The sequence below is a fragment of the Xenopus laevis genome, chromosome 4L (genome assembly GCF_017654675.1).
Source record: "Xenopus laevis strain J_2021 chromosome 4L, Xenopus_laevis_v10.1, whole genome shotgun sequence".
In the NCBI taxonomy this organism is placed as follows: Eukaryota; Metazoa; Chordata; class Amphibia; order Anura; family Pipidae; genus Xenopus; species Xenopus laevis.
Window position 1 is genome coordinate 93,445,072 of NC_054377.1, and position 18,334 is coordinate 93,463,405.

The 18,334-nt window shown below is 38.3% G+C and overlaps 1 long non-coding RNA gene and 9 other non-coding genes across 11 annotated transcripts; all 10 read left to right on the top strand.

Annotated features, from left to right (window-relative positions):
- Nucleotides 1–7,552: 7,552 nt before the first annotated feature.
- On the top strand, nucleotides 7,553–16,410 carry xetrov90011961m.L. Of its 2 annotated transcripts, XR_001935357.2 has the most exons (15): nucleotides 7,553–7,677; nucleotides 8,303–8,338; nucleotides 9,716–9,758; nucleotides 10,221–10,268; nucleotides 11,157–11,217; nucleotides 12,070–12,109; nucleotides 12,452–12,475; nucleotides 13,107–13,155; nucleotides 13,365–13,391; nucleotides 13,569–13,622; nucleotides 13,844–13,865; nucleotides 14,092–14,138; nucleotides 14,841–14,864; nucleotides 16,054–16,079; nucleotides 16,254–16,410. It is a non-coding gene; the product is annotated as a Xetrov90011961m L homeolog (long non-coding RNA). The 2 variants fall into 2 exon arrangements; XR_001935358.2 differs by lacking the exon at nucleotides 13,569–13,622.
- On the top strand, nucleotides 8,032–8,111 carry LOC121403540. The gene has a single exon (XR_005967391.1). It is a non-coding gene; the product is annotated as a small nucleolar RNA SNORD74 (small nucleolar RNA).
- On the top strand, nucleotides 10,069–10,147 carry LOC121403518. The gene has a single exon (XR_005967370.1). It is a non-coding gene; the product is annotated as a small nucleolar RNA SNORD79 (small nucleolar RNA).
- LOC121403543 lies at nucleotides 11,016–11,091 on the top strand. Its single transcript, XR_005967394.1, has one exon. It is a non-coding gene; the product is annotated as a small nucleolar RNA snR60/Z15/Z230/Z193/J17 (small nucleolar RNA).
- On the top strand, nucleotides 12,319–12,380 carry LOC121403559. The gene has a single exon (XR_005967410.1). It is a non-coding gene; the product is annotated as a small nucleolar RNA SNORD78 (small nucleolar RNA).
- On the top strand, nucleotides 12,731–12,803 carry LOC121403539. Its single transcript, XR_005967390.1, has one exon. It is a non-coding gene; the product is annotated as a small nucleolar RNA SNORD47 (small nucleolar RNA).
- On the top strand, nucleotides 13,203–13,267 carry LOC121403561. The gene has a single exon (XR_005967412.1). It is a non-coding gene; the product is annotated as a small nucleolar RNA SNORD75 (small nucleolar RNA).
- Nucleotides 13,669–13,743, top strand: LOC121403542. The gene has a single exon (XR_005967393.1). It is a non-coding gene; the product is annotated as a small nucleolar RNA snR60/Z15/Z230/Z193/J17 (small nucleolar RNA).
- Nucleotides 13,911–13,986, top strand: LOC121403541. Its single transcript, XR_005967392.1, has one exon. It is a non-coding gene; the product is annotated as a small nucleolar RNA snR60/Z15/Z230/Z193/J17 (small nucleolar RNA).
- On the top strand, nucleotides 15,744–15,818 carry LOC121403538. Its single transcript, XR_005967389.1, has one exon. It is a non-coding gene; the product is annotated as a small nucleolar RNA SNORD47 (small nucleolar RNA).
- Nucleotides 16,411–18,334: the final 1,924 nt, after the last annotated feature.

The following is an 18,334-nucleotide window of genomic DNA, read 5'->3' on the forward strand; positions in this document are numbered from 1 at the left end:
CTCTTGCTATCTATCCTATATATATATATATATATATATATATATATATATATATATATATATATATATATATATATATATATATATATATATATATATAGTTTATATAGATGTGATGAAGAGAATACTAGAGTATGTGTAGCACTTGCTGCCATCAAGCCTCACTATTGAAAGAAGTTCTATAGCTCAGTATAAGCAGTAATTTTGGGGTATCACAGCCTAGGATTTTCCCTTACAAACATCAAACTCAACGAATCATTTTGGGCAGGTACTTCATGTTCATTGCTGTAACTTTGAATAAAAGAAGCTGAAATAAAAAAGAACAAATAGCAGTTAACCTACTGGGCATTGGTTTCTACCAAACGCTATTAGGAAATATACAGATGGAATGATTGGAAAATGAAAGAATCTGACATTCAATTGAGAAATTTAAATATGTTCCAGGCATTTGATCTGCTAGTGGAACATGTTAACCCTGCAGTGTCCATAGTGATCATTTATGGGTTCTGTTTGTGCAGATTACGTGATTTGTGCTGGATGTATTCTTTTGCTGGTAATTCTCAACTAACCAGTCCCGAGTGGTGCCAGACCAAACCCATATCTTACATTTCACTTCTAAATGGGGTTTGGATCATATTTGCTGTTAAAAAAACTTTACCTGGAGCGATCATTCTAATTCGCTCATGCTCCTCCTCGATCCACTTTCTTTGACTGTCGTTAAGTTTAAAGAGTACAACTTCATCATTATCGTGGGAGCCAAAAGGCATAGGTGTGATGTTGCTACTACAGAGCTGTAGTCAGGAGAAAGAAAAAAGCATGTTCAGAACCTAGTGCTAAAAAGTACACTATTTAATAAAATCAAAGTCTACAATGTATTGAAAAGATAAAGCCTGTTTCATGAGTACCAGGTTATTAAGTCAATACAAAAGTAATATAGTGTCAGTAGAGTTGTGGTGATGAATGTAATATAGTTAATATTCTGTTTCTTACAAACTTTACCTGGAGTGATTGGTCTAATAATGTCTTCCTCGATCCATTCTCTTTCTATGTCATCCAGTGAAATGACTACAGGTTCATCATCTTCCAGGTGGAAAACAGGTGTAAATTCTATGTTGCTACTACAGACCTATAGCAAGGGCAAATAATAAAAAAAAGAGAGTGTTAAGAAAATAAGGAGAGAAAATAACTAAAATGAATGCACACTGTTTTAATACCATGAGAATAATAAAACCATAGCTCATAGTATATGATCCATACTGAGTTCAGTTTATAAGTACTAAGTTATAAAGTCAGTACAACAATAATCCAATATAGTTTATTAATGAATTAAAGATAATTCCCCCCCTATCCCCCACATTGCAGTTCCCTGACCAGTATAAAGACATTAGCAGTCTAGTTTTTTTATGTGATCTAATATCATTATAATTTAGACAAAATCAAATTCTCATGGATATTATTCAATTCTCATGGATATTATTCTTTTCTTATCTCTATTATAATCCTTCCCAAACACAAAACTCAGCAGTGAGTTCCAAGCAGGATCTTCATTTTCCATCCAGCAATGTCTTCTAAAAGAAGCTATACAGCGCTGTCTCCTTAAATCTGGAGAGAAAAAAAAACAATGGTTCAACTATTAGAAAATAGGAGTAGACATAATAGCTTTAGGCTGGTGTAGGAATAGCCTGGCATATTCCATAACTGGCAATTTTCAATCAGCCAGTCTAAAGGTGTCAGACTAAACCACTGGCTTCCAATAAGGACATTATAACACTATAGTAGGAAATATGTAAGCACCTTACATTTCCCCAGCACTTACATTTCATTTACATAAATGGCATAATGATCATATTTGCTCTTTAAAATCAGAAAATCCTACTCCTTACAAACACGACCTAAAGTGATCGGTCTAATTATCTCTTTCTCTTCCTCAATCCACTCTTTGTCTTTGTCATCAAGCACAATGACTTCAATATCATCATCCTCATAGAAAACATGTATAGATGCTATGTTGCTACTAGAGAGCTATAGCAAGGGCAAATAAAAAAAAAACATTAAGCATTAATGAAGAAAATAACATTGCAATGAATGAAAGAAGCACACTTACTCAATACCATTATCCTTCCCAAGCACCAAACTCACCAGCAGGTTCCAAGCAGGATCTTCGTTTTCCATCCAGCAATGTCTTCTAAAAGAAACTAGAGAAAAAGACAAACAATGGTTCAACTACTAGTCATCAGTTTGTACCAAACACCATTAGAAACTCTACATATTAAATGATGTATTTACATAAATATGATTATGATCATATTTGCCCTTTCTGATCCTAATCTCCTATTCTCTATAAACATTACCTGGAGTGATGGGTCTAAGTATTTCTATTTCGATCTCCTAGCTTTCAGTGTCATCAAGTGAAATGACTTCAATATAGTCATCTTCCTGGTAGCAAACAGGTATAGAGGCAATATCTGTGCTATAGTCCTATAGGGAAGGCAAGTAAACAAAGATAATGTTAAGTAGAAAATGAAACAAACTAAAATGAAGGCAAGCAGTACATAATATACGAGCAGAATAAAACCATAGTTATTATCCTTCTCAAACATAAAACTCACCAGTGGGTTCCAGGCAGGATCTACATTTTTCATCCAGCACTGTCTTCTAAAAGGAGCTGGGGAATAAAAATAAATAGATCATTGTTTAGTGCTCTTTTGAGAAATGGATTTCAGTTTTGCTTCCAATAAGGATTAATTATATCTTAGTTGGGATCAAGTACAAGCTACTGTTTTATTATTACACAGAAAAAGGAATCATGTTTTAAAATTTGGATTATTTGGATAAAATTGAGTCAATGGGAGAAGGCCTTTCTGTAATTGGGAGCTTTTTAGATAATGGGTTTCTGGATAATGTATCCCATACATGTACTTATTAGTATTGGATAGTGCCATGCCAGTTGATGGGTAACTAAGCTATATATTGGGGCACTATAGACAGTGAGGCCATGTATACACCCTGGCAGTGACCCCAATTTGAAAGCTGGAAAGAGTCAGAAGAAGAAGACAAATAATTAAGAAAAAACTATAAAAAGAAAAAAACAAAGGCCAACTGAAAAGTTGTGTAGAATTGGCCATTTTATAATATACTAAAAGTTAATGTTAAGGTGAATCACCCCTTTAATATTTCCACTCGCCATTGGGGTCAGGAAGGATTTTTTTCTCTCTTGTGGCATAATTGGCACTGGCTTCAGGCTGGGTTTTTTTTTTTACCTTCCTCCGGCTATATGATCATGTATTTTACATTTTAGGGGTTATTTAATAAAATCTGAATGTTAAAATCTCAAAAAAAAAATTTCACTAGAAAACTTGAATTTTTAGGGGAAGAAAAACATAAAATTTTTGGAGATTTATTATAACCCAAAAAAATCCACCATCTCAGACCTATCGAGGTTCTGTATAAAGCTGGCCATAGATGTTGAGATTTTTAAAAGATCAGTTCCTGATCCTGAGACCATCGTACGAATTGACCATCAACTAAAAATACCAATTTGCCAGGAAAACAAAGGGGAGCTGCCTGCTTGGCCCTGCAAACATAGATAGATTGCACTGGGACCGACAAAGATTTTTTGACCTGGCCGATCAATTTCCCGACAGATGTCGGCCGAAAAATCGTAAGATGTACGATCGTTTGAATACCACTAACCGCATGATAACTTCGAAGGATTGGTCGGACTTCCCTAAAATCGGTCATTCGGCAAGAAGAATCGTCGCGTCTATGGGGAGCTTAAGTCATGGCAGAGGTCCCTATCTCAATTTGAAGTTTTCGTGGTCTGTGCTGGGTTTAGCCAGAAAATCTGACTTTTTTGCAAAAACTCAAAAAATTTGAGTGATTCTGGGAAAAAACACCAAACAATTAGATCAATTCAGATTTTAGCTCCATTTTATCTAGTTTTTCAGCATTCCAATTAAATCTAGTTTCTTATTAATAAATAAGCTGAAAGTGGGCATGGGAGTGTGTAGTCGTGGTTTTTTTTTTACAATAAAATATGAGCTAAATTCAGATTTTAGTAATTAACCCCCTTAATTTGTCACAGCAGTGGTAGGACCTTGCCTGAACAGGTAATTTTGACACCATCTAAATACAAATGTTCTGTAAAGCTACAAGTGTATTGTTATTGCTACTTTTTATTACTCATCTGTCTATTCAGGCCTCTCCTATACATATTTCAGTCTCTTGTTCAAATCAATGCATGGTTGCTAGGGTAATGTGCACCCTAGCAACCTGATGCTTGCTGAAATTGCAAACTGGAGAGCTGCTGAATAAAAAAAACTAAAAAAACACAAATAATAAAAAATGATGACCAATTACACTCTTTACTACAAGTTGATTTCATGGTGAACAACTCCTTTAAATAGTGGTTGTTGTCTGGGGGTTTCTGTCTTCTGCTTGTATATGAACCATATTTGTATCCCTGGTTGGCACACAAAATTGGAGATTGGTTTGTACATAAATCAGGGCACATTTTGAAAATACATTATATTATTAAAAATGTAGGGATCGTACAATAAAGGCATTTGGTAGGGACAAGTTGCAGTTCAGTTACTGCTTTGTTTCCCAGTGAACATTTAGGTTTAGGGTTGGGGTAGGGTTGCCACCTTTTCAGTTTTGACCCGAACAGTTCAGTTTTTGTAAGACAAAAATAACAGTTAGGCAGGCACCAGTCTGAAGCATCCAACAGAAATAGAGTCCAAGAGCCAAGAAATTTGAATATAAAAATATGATACTTTATTTTACACTACATCTAAAAGAATAATGCCTGACGCATTTCGTGTCACGCAGGGACACAATACAATATTATAAAAAATGTTTTTATCCATTTATGTGTATTCTACAAATTGGCCACTAGAGATAACTACTTTTGAGACAATTTTACTAACTCTGCCTTAGTGATTTCTCATTGGTTCCCTCTCCTTTAAATACTTTGTGTGTATTTCTAAATTTTAGCCTATGATTAAGTGTCCCTGCGTGACACGAAACACGTCAGGCATTATTCTTTTAGATGTAGTGTAAAATAAAGTATCATATTTTTATATTCAAATTTTTGGGCTCTTGGACTCTATTTCTGTTGGATGCTTCAGACTGGTGCCTGCCTAACTGCTATTTTTGTTGTGAATTACTTCCCTATGCTGAAGGTCTGGGGCATGAGCACTCGGGCCCAACTTGGAAAGCGGTAAGCTTATCCCAATGATTTGATAGATTCATGCTTTTTCATGATTCTTAGGTTTATTGTATATCAGTTTTTGTAAGGCCTGTTCGGGTCTGAACTTTCTATTTGGTTTTAAGCCTTATGAAACCCAAACAACAACCTGGAAAATGGAGCCTTCTGAGAGTCCTGATGAGGCCAGGTTCAGCCTTTCAAGAGCCATGCCGTCAATGGCCATTTGGTTGGGTGAGGGTGGATTATTTCGCCCTGTAGATCTCTCAGACATGGAAGCTTGAGTGGACTGTCTTTGGAGAGCATCATGATCTGGGAGAACCACGACCTTCTTGGCCACCAGGGGGCTACCAGTACTACTTCTGCTTGATCCTTTTTTATCTTTTTCAGGACCCTTGGAAGCAAGGGGATGGGAGGGAATAGGTATGCCAGGGGTGGAACTACAGAGGAAGCAGACCCTGCAGCTGCAGGGGGGCCTGGAGGTATAGGGGCCCATGAGGCCCTAATTCATATACAGTTTCAATAAATATTGGTAAAACAAGTCATTAATGACTTCTGGTCTGTAGTCCAGGACACAAAGGTTGCTACTTTCGCATTCCTGCTTGAAGCTATCAGGTCTAGGCAAAATGGTCCCTATCTTTCCTGGTAAAGTAAAAGGCTGCCTGATGCAGTTCCCATTCTCCTAGATTTGTCGTTGATCTGCTCAGTCTTTATAGGGAAAAAGATAAATAGATAGGAAGGCCGGTATTTTTTTCTGGAAAAGGTTGGCAACCCTATTCCTATCTATTTATCTTTCTTCCCTATTAATAACATTAGGATCAACCATCATTTTTACTGGCCAGGCTGGTAAAATACCGGCCAGTTGGCAACCCTAGATGTTACAGATGTTCTCAACTTGAGGAAGGGCAGTGTTTGGGACTGAAACGTTGTTGCTTGTTGGAGATTCCAGCCATGTAAACCAATAAAGGCTTTATAAGTTGATTCTATGGATTCTTCCGGAGCTGCACTACACTTGACCCCATTTGAGTCATACAGTTTTGAGAGTCACACTCACACATGACCACAGACCCACTTGACAAGTTTCAGGCTTTAGCCTAACTTAGGGGTCCCCAAACATTTTTGCCCCGGAGGCCGGGGGAGGGGCGTCCAATTCTGTAGCGCCGGCATCCAGTTTGGTGTGCAGGCTAGGGTTGCCACCTTTACTAAAAAATATTACCGGCCAGTGGGGGGCGGGCACCAAAAGGGGGCGGTCCATGATGCAAAAGGGGGCGGGGCTATGTGGCGTGCCGCAAAAGGGGCAGAGCAACATCGCAGAGATGTCCAAATCGCTGGAAAAAGTAAGTTCTGTGCGAATTGGGGGCAGGCCAGGGGCTTTTTTTAAAGGGTATTACAAATTACCGGCAACTGCATTGCTGGTAAATTTGTAATAACAGCCTTGGCAGGTGTTTTACCGGCTAGGCCGGTAAAATACCCGCCGGGTGGCATCTCTAGTGCAGACGTTCAATTCGGGCGCACCGCGTTAATTGCCCCTAGGCTCGGTGGCCCAGTTGAAGACTGTCCACGGCCTGGCGGTTGGGGACCCCTGGTCTAACTGTTATAATGGAAGAGAAATACAGGGTTGTAAAAGAAAAGGCGCTTGTATACTACTATGGAGCTGCTACACTAGAGCTGCTATCCAGTACAACATTTAAAACAATATCCACTTTTGCTTACAATTAGCACAACATATGACAGGATTTAGCAAACTTATCAGCTTCATAATTGATGCCTATATACCGGTAACCTTACTTACATAACCTTATATTCATAAGCAGGGTGGACATACATAAGAGAGCTGGGTTGGGGGAATTTGCCCTATTCCTTGCGGCTTTTACCACACAAAAGTGGGAGCGCTCTCCATATGTGGGGGAAAAAGATGGATTTTCAGTTGTCAGTGGTCTAGAGGTAGTGGTCGGTGGGCCAGTCTGAGGAGTGAGTAGAACGTGCATTGCACAGAGATGCTGCTATGGAGTCAGCTTTATATACATCATGCTTAGGGACAGTAGGTTGGGCAGACGTTGCAAATGAAGCAGCTTTGTGCAGCTGCAGCATCCCCAGCCCAAATTCATCTCTAGAACCTGTATTTCTTTTTACAGCTCCATGTTAGAAAGCACAAGTGCCTCTCTCCATTTTACTTTTTTGTTAACTTTTTTGGTAAAAGCACGTTGGTCATACGTCGGCTAAGCAGATCGCCATTTCAAGCTATAATCATCTATGACAGGCAGCGAGTACTGCTTGTTTTACGACTTCCGACTTCCCTTAGTGTAAAATAGGCGCATGCGCTAGGCGGACTTTGTAGCTGACAAAATAGCTTCCTGTGGGCGAGCCATAGCTGCGGGGCGATTTCCGGTGACTTGGGTATATAATGACCAGCTCGCCGCCTCCATTTCTCTCTTTGTGCGCTGTCGTATCCGGGATTGGACTCAGCCATGGTGAGTGAAGTGTTGGGGTTGTGCCTTTGGCCTGTGATATTCTACTCCATTTATAGATAGTTAGTAATCTAAACCAATATTGTAAGGGAGATGTGTATCGTTGCGCTTGTCGGGCCATGCTGGCGTGCGGATGGAGAGGGATTGTGCAGACGTGCCTTGCTCAGGCCGAGCTCTCGTACAGTGCATCAGGGCTTTTACTGCCTCTCGGCGTGTGACAGTGTTGCTGCTTCCTTTATAGAACTCTTCGGGCTTCTTGTTATATGTAGCCTTGCAATATTATTATATAATAATATATATTTATGGCTTCCTCACGGTAGTCCCAGCAACAGGATGCGTTTTTTCTCCAAATGCTCCAACGCCTGAGAATGATGAAAATTATGTTGGTAGGGACATCTGAGTACCGTGATGTTTACCAACTTCTCTGATCGGGCTGCGTCTTGCAACAGCGACTTGTGCCCAGGCCACACGGTCACCTCTGCGACTCTCTGCCTCGAGCGCTTTGTATTTGCCCCGTGTCCTTCTGCACTCTCATGCCTGTCATACTATAGACATACATCAGAATTAGAAATACTCCTTGTAGAGTTTTGAGACCTGTCACTGATAACAAAATTGCTTTCTCTTCTAGGCTTGTCTGCTGACAAAAGAATACCTGCCTGAAAATGTAAGTTCTGCTGAAACTGTAGGCTTATTTAATAGGGACTTGTTAGTTTTGGGGGTTAGTGCATATATTGCTGATTGTGCATGCTCAGGCATTGGAAAATCACTAATATTCCACTTTTCGTGCATCTCCTGTTGTATAGTGCTTTGCCCTCAAGGAGATACATGCATGCATGCATGCATGCATACATACATACATACATACATACATCTCAGTGGCTACCTTGTGACCATGAGAAAATGGAAAGACTAGTGGTGTCTGGCTGGGAAAAAAACCTGACAGTCTCTGTTGGGTTTGTTCACCTTTAAATTTAACTTTAGTATGATGTAGAGCAATATTTTGAGAATTTGGCTTAAACTTTTTTTTTTGTGGTTGAGTTTTCTCTTTATCCAGCAGTTCTCTAGTTTGCAATTTCAGCAATCTGCTTGCTTGGGTTCAAAGTACCCTAGTAACCATGCACTGACTTGAATAAGACTGGAATGTCAATTGGACAGGGCCTGAATACAAAGATGAGTAACAAAGTAGCCGTGATCATGCAATTGTAGCTTTACAAAGCATCTTTTTAGATGGGCTCAGTGACCCCCATTTGAAAGCTGGAAAGAGTCACGAGAAGGCAAATAATTCAAAAACTATAGAAGCAATAGGCCAATTGAAAAGCTGTTTAGCACAGGCCAGCCAGTCTTTAAAATATTAAAAGTTAACTTAAAGGTGAACCACCCCTTTAACACTTAAGTGTCCAGTACTAAAATGTCCTTTTATAGTATATGCCCCATCTAATGCAAATTTGAAAGTAAAATTTTTCCTAAATTAAATCTAGCATGTCACAGTAGTCAATGTGATGTCCTGGTGCATGTCCCTTTAGGTGCTTAGCCTGTAAAAAGGTTTAGGTAAATGTCCATAGAATTAGACATGCTGGCACAAAGCTGGATCAATTAAAGTGCTGCATTAAATACTCTATGTAAAGAAAAAGCACTAGGAATTTCATGCTTAAGGGGGCACTTGATCCCCTCTAAAACTTGAAAATAAATAGTATGATGCCTTGAAATGGCCAACCAGATGACCTGATCGGTTAATCTCAAACAAATAACAAGTGGGGAAACTGATTAAATCTAAGTGTTTGAGACTTAGTTTAAAATTTTTGCTGGTCCTTCAAAAATGAAGAACTTCCATTTGCGTAAACATGTGCTCAATAAGCAATGCCTTTACTTTGATATGGAAATTTTAATGCCACAAGGATGACAATTATTTGCTACTCTTGACAGCAGGAATGATGAGATAGCAAACCACCTTATCTGTATCTGAGGCATTAGTAGTCATTTGGTGTTCATTTTGGTTACAATAGCACTGCCTACTGTAACATTACACTTTTTTTTCCTTCAGAAGTCTATGCTTGGGATCTGCAGTGTCATGAGACCGCTCAAAGGTATGTAACAGATTGCAGAGTAATGTTGTCAGATTGACTTGGACTAATTCATTTATAAAGTGCCAACATATTCTGCAGCCCTATACAATACATAACTTGCAAGATAAAAGCAACAGAAGGCCCTTCTCAATAGAGCTTGCAATCTAAAGTAATGTTGCAGGCCATTGATATTCCTCTGCAGGTAAAACCTGTTGTAGGACTAATTAAGTTTCTAAATGTTTCAGCATTTTGCTTTGCTGCAGAATATACTCTTCAGACTTCTTCAGTGTTTAGTGCTGGCATTTGTAGATATGCTAGCTTATGTTTCCTGTACTGTGTATGATGATTTTGAATTATCAATGGGAATCTCTCCGAACAATGATGAGGGAACTCTTCGCACTGAGCCAGTACAGCTGAAAATCTTTAAAACTTGTTTGCCTTAAATGTCTTCTTTCTAACTTCTTGCTTTTTTTCTTTTATTAGGATGCATTGAAATATACTACTGAAGCAGACCTGCAGCACAGTGAACAGGTTAGTCTTAAATGCTAAATCTACAGTTTAGTGTAAATTGGTTACAGGTTACTAATGCAATGTTCATATTTTGCCTCACTAAAGGTGGCTATTTCCAAATGTAATTGTGCCCCACTTGGGGAATTAAAACCAGTGTTGAAATATGCCTACAGCTATGCTAGAATCACACTTTTTTTTATGTTTTTTTAAAGGGGACCCGTCACCCAAACAATTATTCCAAATCCTATTTTATCATGTTAGTCAAGCAAAATGAACTTTAATTACACCATATAAATTATTTGAATATGGTTTCCATCAGTCTGGGAACTCATAATTATAGCAACCAGGAAGGAGCCATTTTGTGGAACTTGTTATTAAGAGAAGCCTTGTATCATCTCAGAATCTTGTTTGTGCACCAGGGGACAGGGACCCAATATCCATCCCCATGCCCTGGTTACACCATTAAATCGTTAAGAGAGCTGGGGGAATGCAGGGAGAGCAGTGACATCTAGAAAGTGCTGAATGGAAAGTGAAAGTAATTGTCTGCCCCGCCTCTATGCCACTGGCATAGAGGAGGGGCAGACAATATTTGACAGCTGATATTTTTAAATGCGTTTACAACGGCTATGAATGCTTTAATAAAAAAAAGAAATTGGATTTCATATTTAATTTAAAAAGGACTTATTATACAGAATTTTATGTCTGGGTGACGGGTCCACTTTAAATGCACCAATATAATAGACTTTTCTGGTATTGCTGGCAAAATGTCTGACATAATGATGAACACATAGTTCAGCAGACTAACACTGATGAACTTGTCTTTCGCTCCTATCTGATGTGTTGGCTTTTCAAAAGTCTATCTAGGCAGTGGTCTTGTGCAACATATACATTATTGTCTCTTGTTTACAGCCAGTGCATGGAAAAGGCTGTGGATAAGATGTGAAGACTCTGGAACAACTTGAGCTTGTCCGTAAGTAACATTCAGCAGCATTTGTCTACAAACATGCGAAAACACTTACTAGTCATTTGCACATGTCTGACTGAATATATCTTGATTTTGGGCATCTGAACTTGTGGTCATTGGGTGGTAGCAGGTACATTCATTTCTAGATGTATAACTTCATAAGCTTATCTTGGATTGTTCCAAAAACCACTTGGCAGTGGGTCTTGCAAGCAACACTTGAGTATTGGTTAACTTAAGGATCCAATTTATGGCTTTACAGGAGATGGCAACACTTTGTGCACTCTAGGATGTCCAATGCTAGGCACTTCCACATGATCGTATAGATTGAAACCCTGGGCCAGTGCTATCGGCCGAAAACTGCACCAGCCCAAGATTTATACCAGTGCATGCTTAACTAAACTAAAGTCGGCTATTTAGTCAAACTGCGCATGTGTTTGCCCCAGAAAGTTTGAAGAAAGGAGAATACTGAAGTGGATTGCTCAGTGGTGCTCTCTGGTATAACCCCAGGCTGATGCAGTTTTCTGCTGATAGGAGCAATGGCCCAGAGTTTCAGGTAAGTCCATACAATCGCTTGGGGGTGCCTTAACATTTGGCACTGAAAGTGAACCAAGCCTTTCCTGCTCCTTTAAGGCCTCTGACTGTCATAGGTGTTTTTGAGATTATTAAATATGTTCAGGAAGAAATGGGCAAAGATTAAAATAAGATTAGTGTTGCCTCATAATATGATGAATTAACAGGCTTGACATTTCCATGGAGGTCTGTAATTAGCTCTATCTGACTCTGGGGTTTTGTTAACTTTATAACCTGATGGCATAGGATTTAGTTGTCATTTTATTATATTTTTTTTACCCCCTTTAGGATGAACTAGATTAACTTCAGTGCGACAATGGAAGAAGAGGTAATGACACGCCTTTCATTTCAAGGTCATTCCAGTATGGTAGTTTATGCTTGTAGTGGATATCCCTCAGGTTTATGCTTGTAGTGGATATCCCTCAGGTGCATAAGTGTCATAGCAAATTTCCTGATAGTGAATCGAAGTAGTTGTTTATGGTGAAAGAGTGTTTGTGGGTTTGGATTTCCCTGTAACGCTGCTGATTTGATGAGGGTTTGTAATGATGTCTCAAATGTCTGACCTGAAGTCAATATGTGGAAGTATAAACACTGATCTGACCCTGTCGGTTATAAAATTGCAATTTGACATTTGGATTCTTGAGTCTAATTTTATGACTTTTTGTTCTAGGTCTGCACAACAATGTATATATTGGTGAGTGTATTTCTATGTAATTTTTTTTTTTAAAAGTAATTGGAAAATGGCAATATGTAAATTATGGTGGAGAAAGTGAATATCAAATTATCTAAACAGTAGCTGTAGACCCTGGTAAAGCTATTGGATAAGCAGTGTATCTGTTGCTAAACCAGTGTTCTGAAACTCCTGTCATACCTGCGTTATCTGTTAAAGGTCTATTGCAACCTAGGCATTTACCTCTAAAGCCTAAGCAATAAAGACAAGACTGCTGGTAACCTGTGATGAAGAGATTCTGCCAAATGATAAGGATGATATTATCCCTAACCGTTCCATTATTTCTGAGGAATCGGCTACTCTTGTCTTGACTACCTTTAGTTCTCTAGTTCATGATGTGGTTAGTGGTACAATTAACTAATGGGCAGGATTGGGTTTTGGCATAAATCTAGTATAGATTGTGCTGTTCTGTTTGTAGTGAATGGATCTTTGTTTAATTTGGCATCTGAAGTGCAGTTTGACTCTCGTGGAGAGGGCATGTGCCTCGCTCCAAAAACAGGCATCCTTGCTATAGAACTTTTCCTTGATTGTCCAAATGCTGCATTTATATTGTAGACTTGTATGTCCTAATGCGCCTCTTTTTCAACCCACTTAGTGTGTGGCTCCTTCTGTTCAGGAATTCCTATGCAGCCAAATCATATTGGGTGAGTACTTGCAAAAACTGACCAACTTGATATGCAAAGATTTTGTCTGCCAATGATGCTTCAAAGAGTAGTGGACAGGAGTGATTTCTGACAACTTTTTAAAACTGAGGCTTGTGTACTCTTAACTTGTGCATTCCCTGAGAGGCATTGTTAGTAATGCAACAAATGCTCTTAAGGTGTTTCTAAAGCTTTTTTTTGTTTTTCCCCAGATTGAGAATAGATGAATCCTTTGTACTGTAAGTAATGTTTTATTTAACTTAATCCTTGATTGCAGTATGTGATTTTTGTTTACAATGGGAATCTCTCTGAAACCTGTGATAGACAAACTATAACTGATAACTGTGCATGTCTCAGAGGAAGGAAATAAGCTGGCTTTTAAAGCCTTATATTTGACATCCTTTGTTTGTTTACAGGGAATGTACTATGAAACTGACTTCTGGTTCAACACTTTTTTTGGGGGGAATAAGGTAATTTTTTTTTTTCTTCCCCCTGGAAATTGCTAGGCAAGCCTTTTGAATACAATGATGAGTACATAGTTCAGCAGAGTGTTGGTGATGAACAATCTTTCGCTCCTATCTGATGTATCAAAAAGCATGTCTTCTATATTAATCCTTGATGCTTGCAGGAAAACAGCTACGACAGCCTTTTGCTTAAAGCTCTGGTTTTTATTTATCAATTTTTTTTTTAGGTGCAACACAACTGAGCCACTGGTAAGTGACTTAACACCATAAAATACTTTAGATGCCTGCTGGAGCAAGATGCATGTGATGAAAACATAGTTCAGCTGACCTCTTGTGAAGAACAATCTTTCGCTCCTATCTGATGTATCTTTGCTGCTGTGGCAGATACTGCCTTTATAATGAGTGCTTAACCTGGTAACAGTCTTCAACATCTTGTCAGCTTCACACTTTGATTTTTTTTCTTTTCTTTTTCCAGCCATTTGTTTCTTGAATATCTACAAATATATGGAGCCTGTTGTACAGGTAAGATTCTTGACAAGCCTGTTAAGTCTTTGGGGGGGGGATATAAAAAAACCTTCCATACATTTACATATTGACAAATGGCTTGGTTTTCACTAGAACACCAACATTACTTGGAACAGTAGGGAATAACCGTTTAATTTAATTCTGTCAACATTAGATTTGTAGGCTAAACACAATTATAGTGTGTGTAGAGTCTCATTCAACAAAAGCCTTGAACACATTGCATCATACATAGAAAACTATTAGGGGTTATAAAGTCTGTCCTCCAACTTAGTCAGTCTGCTTCTGTTCACCCCCCCCATCAGATTACTTGGTTGGCCCTCAGAACATGCTCTGTAAACTGCCTGGCCTCTGCATATTTAGAGTGACGGGATCTAATGAGTCAAAATTATATTACTTCAGGCTTTTAATCAGATCAATAATTTGCTTGAGACAGAAATAACCTTATGGCAGATTTCTAAGTGTATAAAAATCCACAGCACTGTTCTGTAAATGATGATGATTGAATCAGGTCTCTGACTCCTCTGAGGATAACCTGACCCCACACTGATACAGACAGTAGAAATTTAACATTACTCTTTGGGGAGACGTTCTATAAATCTGTTACAGGCTCTTGCTGGGGGAGTATATGGCAAGATACACAGTAGAAATTTAACATTACTTTGATGTTGGGAAGACATTGATTCTATAAATCTGTTACAGGTTTTCTAGAAGAGTGTATGGCAAGTAAGTGACTTCAAATTTTTTTTCCCCCTTTCTTTGATTTCCATGATAAAATCTGTAACAGTTGGGCTTATGATTGATAAAAGTGGCAATTTGCCTTTACCACTATTTTTTAATATGTTCTAGAATGGCCTATTCCTATTAACTTTGCAATTGGTCTTCATGATTTTATTCAGTTATTTTCTGATTCTCTTCTGCTTTCAGATAGGGTCACTGCCCCTATACAATGTTACTTTCAACTTCCTATTCATATATTCAAGGCTCTCATTCAAACCACTGCCTGGTTGCTAGGGTAAAGACCCAAGCAACCAGAGCTGCTAAACAGAGCTTTAATGGCCAAAAACCCATAAATGGAAGACCTGTTGCAAATTGTCTCACTGTCTACACAATACTAATTTTATTTAAAGGTCTATAACACCCTGCATGACCTGGTCAAAGGGCACATTGCATTTCTGTGGTGGGCAAATACATATTGCCCTTTCAAAATATTGGATTGAATCAATATTGAATTGAATTAATTTGTGGCAAACTGACTGTATTAACCCACATACAAGTGGGTGTTTTTTTGTTCCATTATAAATTCTGCTTGAAGACAACCAACATATGTTGGTGTACAGGCACACAGTGCAGCAATTTTGGATGTTTTCATGATCTCCTGTATTCTGGGCAATATGCTTATGCACACCAGTGTAAAAAGCTAGGTGTTTACAGCATTTTCTGTAATATAGGAATCTTTCAAAGTGAACTCTTGTGCTTGTATGGTAACAACACCTTTAATGGCTGCATATGGCGACGCATTGTTTCCCCTTTAGTATTCATGCTGAAGATGGCTCGGCCATGCCTGTCTGAAAATACCAGTAGTTGGGCCTTTAAATGTCCTGTAACCAATGATGAAAATGATTCTGCCATATGAAACTACTGATTTCACTTTTTAACCGTTCCAAATTTTCTGAGGTTACACTGATAAGCTGAGCAGTTTAGCATGTCTGCCATCAGAGGAGTCCTATACATGTGTTGTGGTAGGGACCTAGTTTTTGGCTCATCTGTTAGATTGTATACTTCACACTCAGGTGTCATTATAGAAAACCCATCCAACTGGCAGGTTTTATATGGACATAAAAGGTTGAGCTTGATAACATAAGTGGTGGCAGCTTTGTATTGGTATTCTAACTTTTATTTTTTTTGTCTCTAGGTAATAACCATTGCTAAATGACAATGGTAAGTAAGATTGATTCTTTGTAGTGTAACTTTCTTGTGGTTAAATGATGACAATCACTTTGAACTCTCTCACTGAGACAGAGATGACAAACAAAGCACTGATTCCATGGTCTAAATGCTGACCATTCTAGTTTTACCATCTAATATTCATAGTTCTTTCCTACTCTTCTACAGGCAGTTCTGCAACACACTGTTGAACCTACACTAGACGCAAAGACTATCAAGCAACTTGGAATATCATACTAGAAACTAGCACCGCTTTAAAAAAAAAGTGTTCATGTCTTTGTTTAAAAGAAACTTACAAATAAAAATTCAAGCTTCTTTTAAAACACCTAGATTGTTATTATTCTTTTCAAAATATGTGGTTCATAATTATGCCTTTCTGCAGTGAATTTATTTATTTATTTATTTTTCTTGGTCAGACAAGTCAATAGTACCAGGAAATAACTTCCCTCCACTAACTTTTTTTTTTTTTTTAACTCCAAATAGCTACACTTTCCAAATATTTCACTTTCACTTTACCAGTGCCAATGCTGGAGCCCTAGGGCACACTTCTCTATAATAAAACCGTCCCTTGTACTTAAAAATGTAAACCTATTTAACAATTCCTATCCACAGAAGTAAATGAAGGGAGAATTTCACTGCATAGTCGGGTTTCTTTTAAAAACAGTACACCTTTTAATTAAAGCATATTGGAGAGATTTCTTTCATTAAAGAAAGTGAAAATGGGATTTTATTTTTTTGCCTTTCCTTGTCCTTTAATAACAGTGTCCACAAAATGGCGCCTGCTTGCTATAATTATGAGTTCCCAACTGAAAAACAAGATTCAAATTTATATTGTAATTTAAGGTCATTTTGCTTGACTGATGTGATAAAATAGGATTATGAATACTTTTTTTTGGGTGACGTGTCCCCTTTAAATCTGTTTACATACAATCTCTTGATTAGATGTAGTTTCTTTTCTATTAAAGGGGGTTTTCACCTTTGAGTTAACTTTACTATGATTTAAAGTAATATTCGGATAGTTTGCAATTTTTATTTGTGGCTTTTGAGATTAGCTTTTTATTCAGCAGCTCACCGGTTTGCAATTTCAGCAATCCAGTTGCTAGCATCCAAATTACCCTAGCAACCATGCATTGATTTATAAGACTGGCATAGAATAAACTTTTTGCAGCAAAGGCCAGATTTGGTGAGGTGAAAATGTGTGGGGGCCAACCATTCAGCCAGACATTTGAACCATTAACATTAAATTACAGGAAATGAGTAATCGTAGCAGTAATATTTGGGCACATTAGTGAAATGATCTGCCACTTGGTCTATACTGCTGCCTGTGTGCTGAAGGTGTTGGCAATACACGTACTGGAACGTAGTGACGCCATACTTCTTTAGTTTACTGTACTGGCAGGTCAGTATGCCTATTGAGACTTTCAGCCCTAAAGAAGTATGTGAGAGTGGTGCATCACTATGTGCCAGTATGTGTCTATTGCTAACACCTTCAGCACACAGGAAGCAGTATAGACAAAGTGGCAGATCATTTCACTAATGTTCCTTAAAGGACAAGTAAAGTCTAAAATAGAATGAGGCTAGAAATGCTGTATTTTGTGTACTAAACATGACCTTTCTCCACCACAAGCATAATCAAACAAATGATTATGTTTTCAAAGTTGGCCACAGGGGGTCACCATCTTTGTTAAACATCTTTGCAAGACCAAGATTGTGCACATGCTCAAGTGTGGTCTCAGCTGCTTAGGGATCGTCATGAATCATCAAACCAGGACAAGCTTTAGTTCTGCGTGGCTTGGAAGTAAGGAGGGAGCTCCCCCTGCTGTTTATAAAGTATGATTGTTTCCCTGCAGAGCAGTTAGGGACCATGTAACAATTCCTATACACAGCAGTAAATGAAGGGAGAATTTCACTGCATACAGTCAGGTTTCTTATAAAAATGGTACATATTTTTTAATTAAAGTATATTGGAGATAGGTTTCTTTTTCATTAAAGAAAGTAAAAATTGGATTTCATTTTTTGCCTTTACATGCCCTTTAATATTACAGCTGTGGGATTCCTGATCACACTGTGCTGAGGGGCTTCATTATTATTAATTTCATGATGGAGGGCCGGTGTAAATTTGAAAAAGGGGCTGCAATTGGTCCCCGGGCCACACTTTGGACATGCCTGTATAAGAGAGTAATAAAAGCAGCAATGCATTTGTAGCCTTACAGTTGCTTACATTTGTTTTTTAGATGGGTCAGTGAACC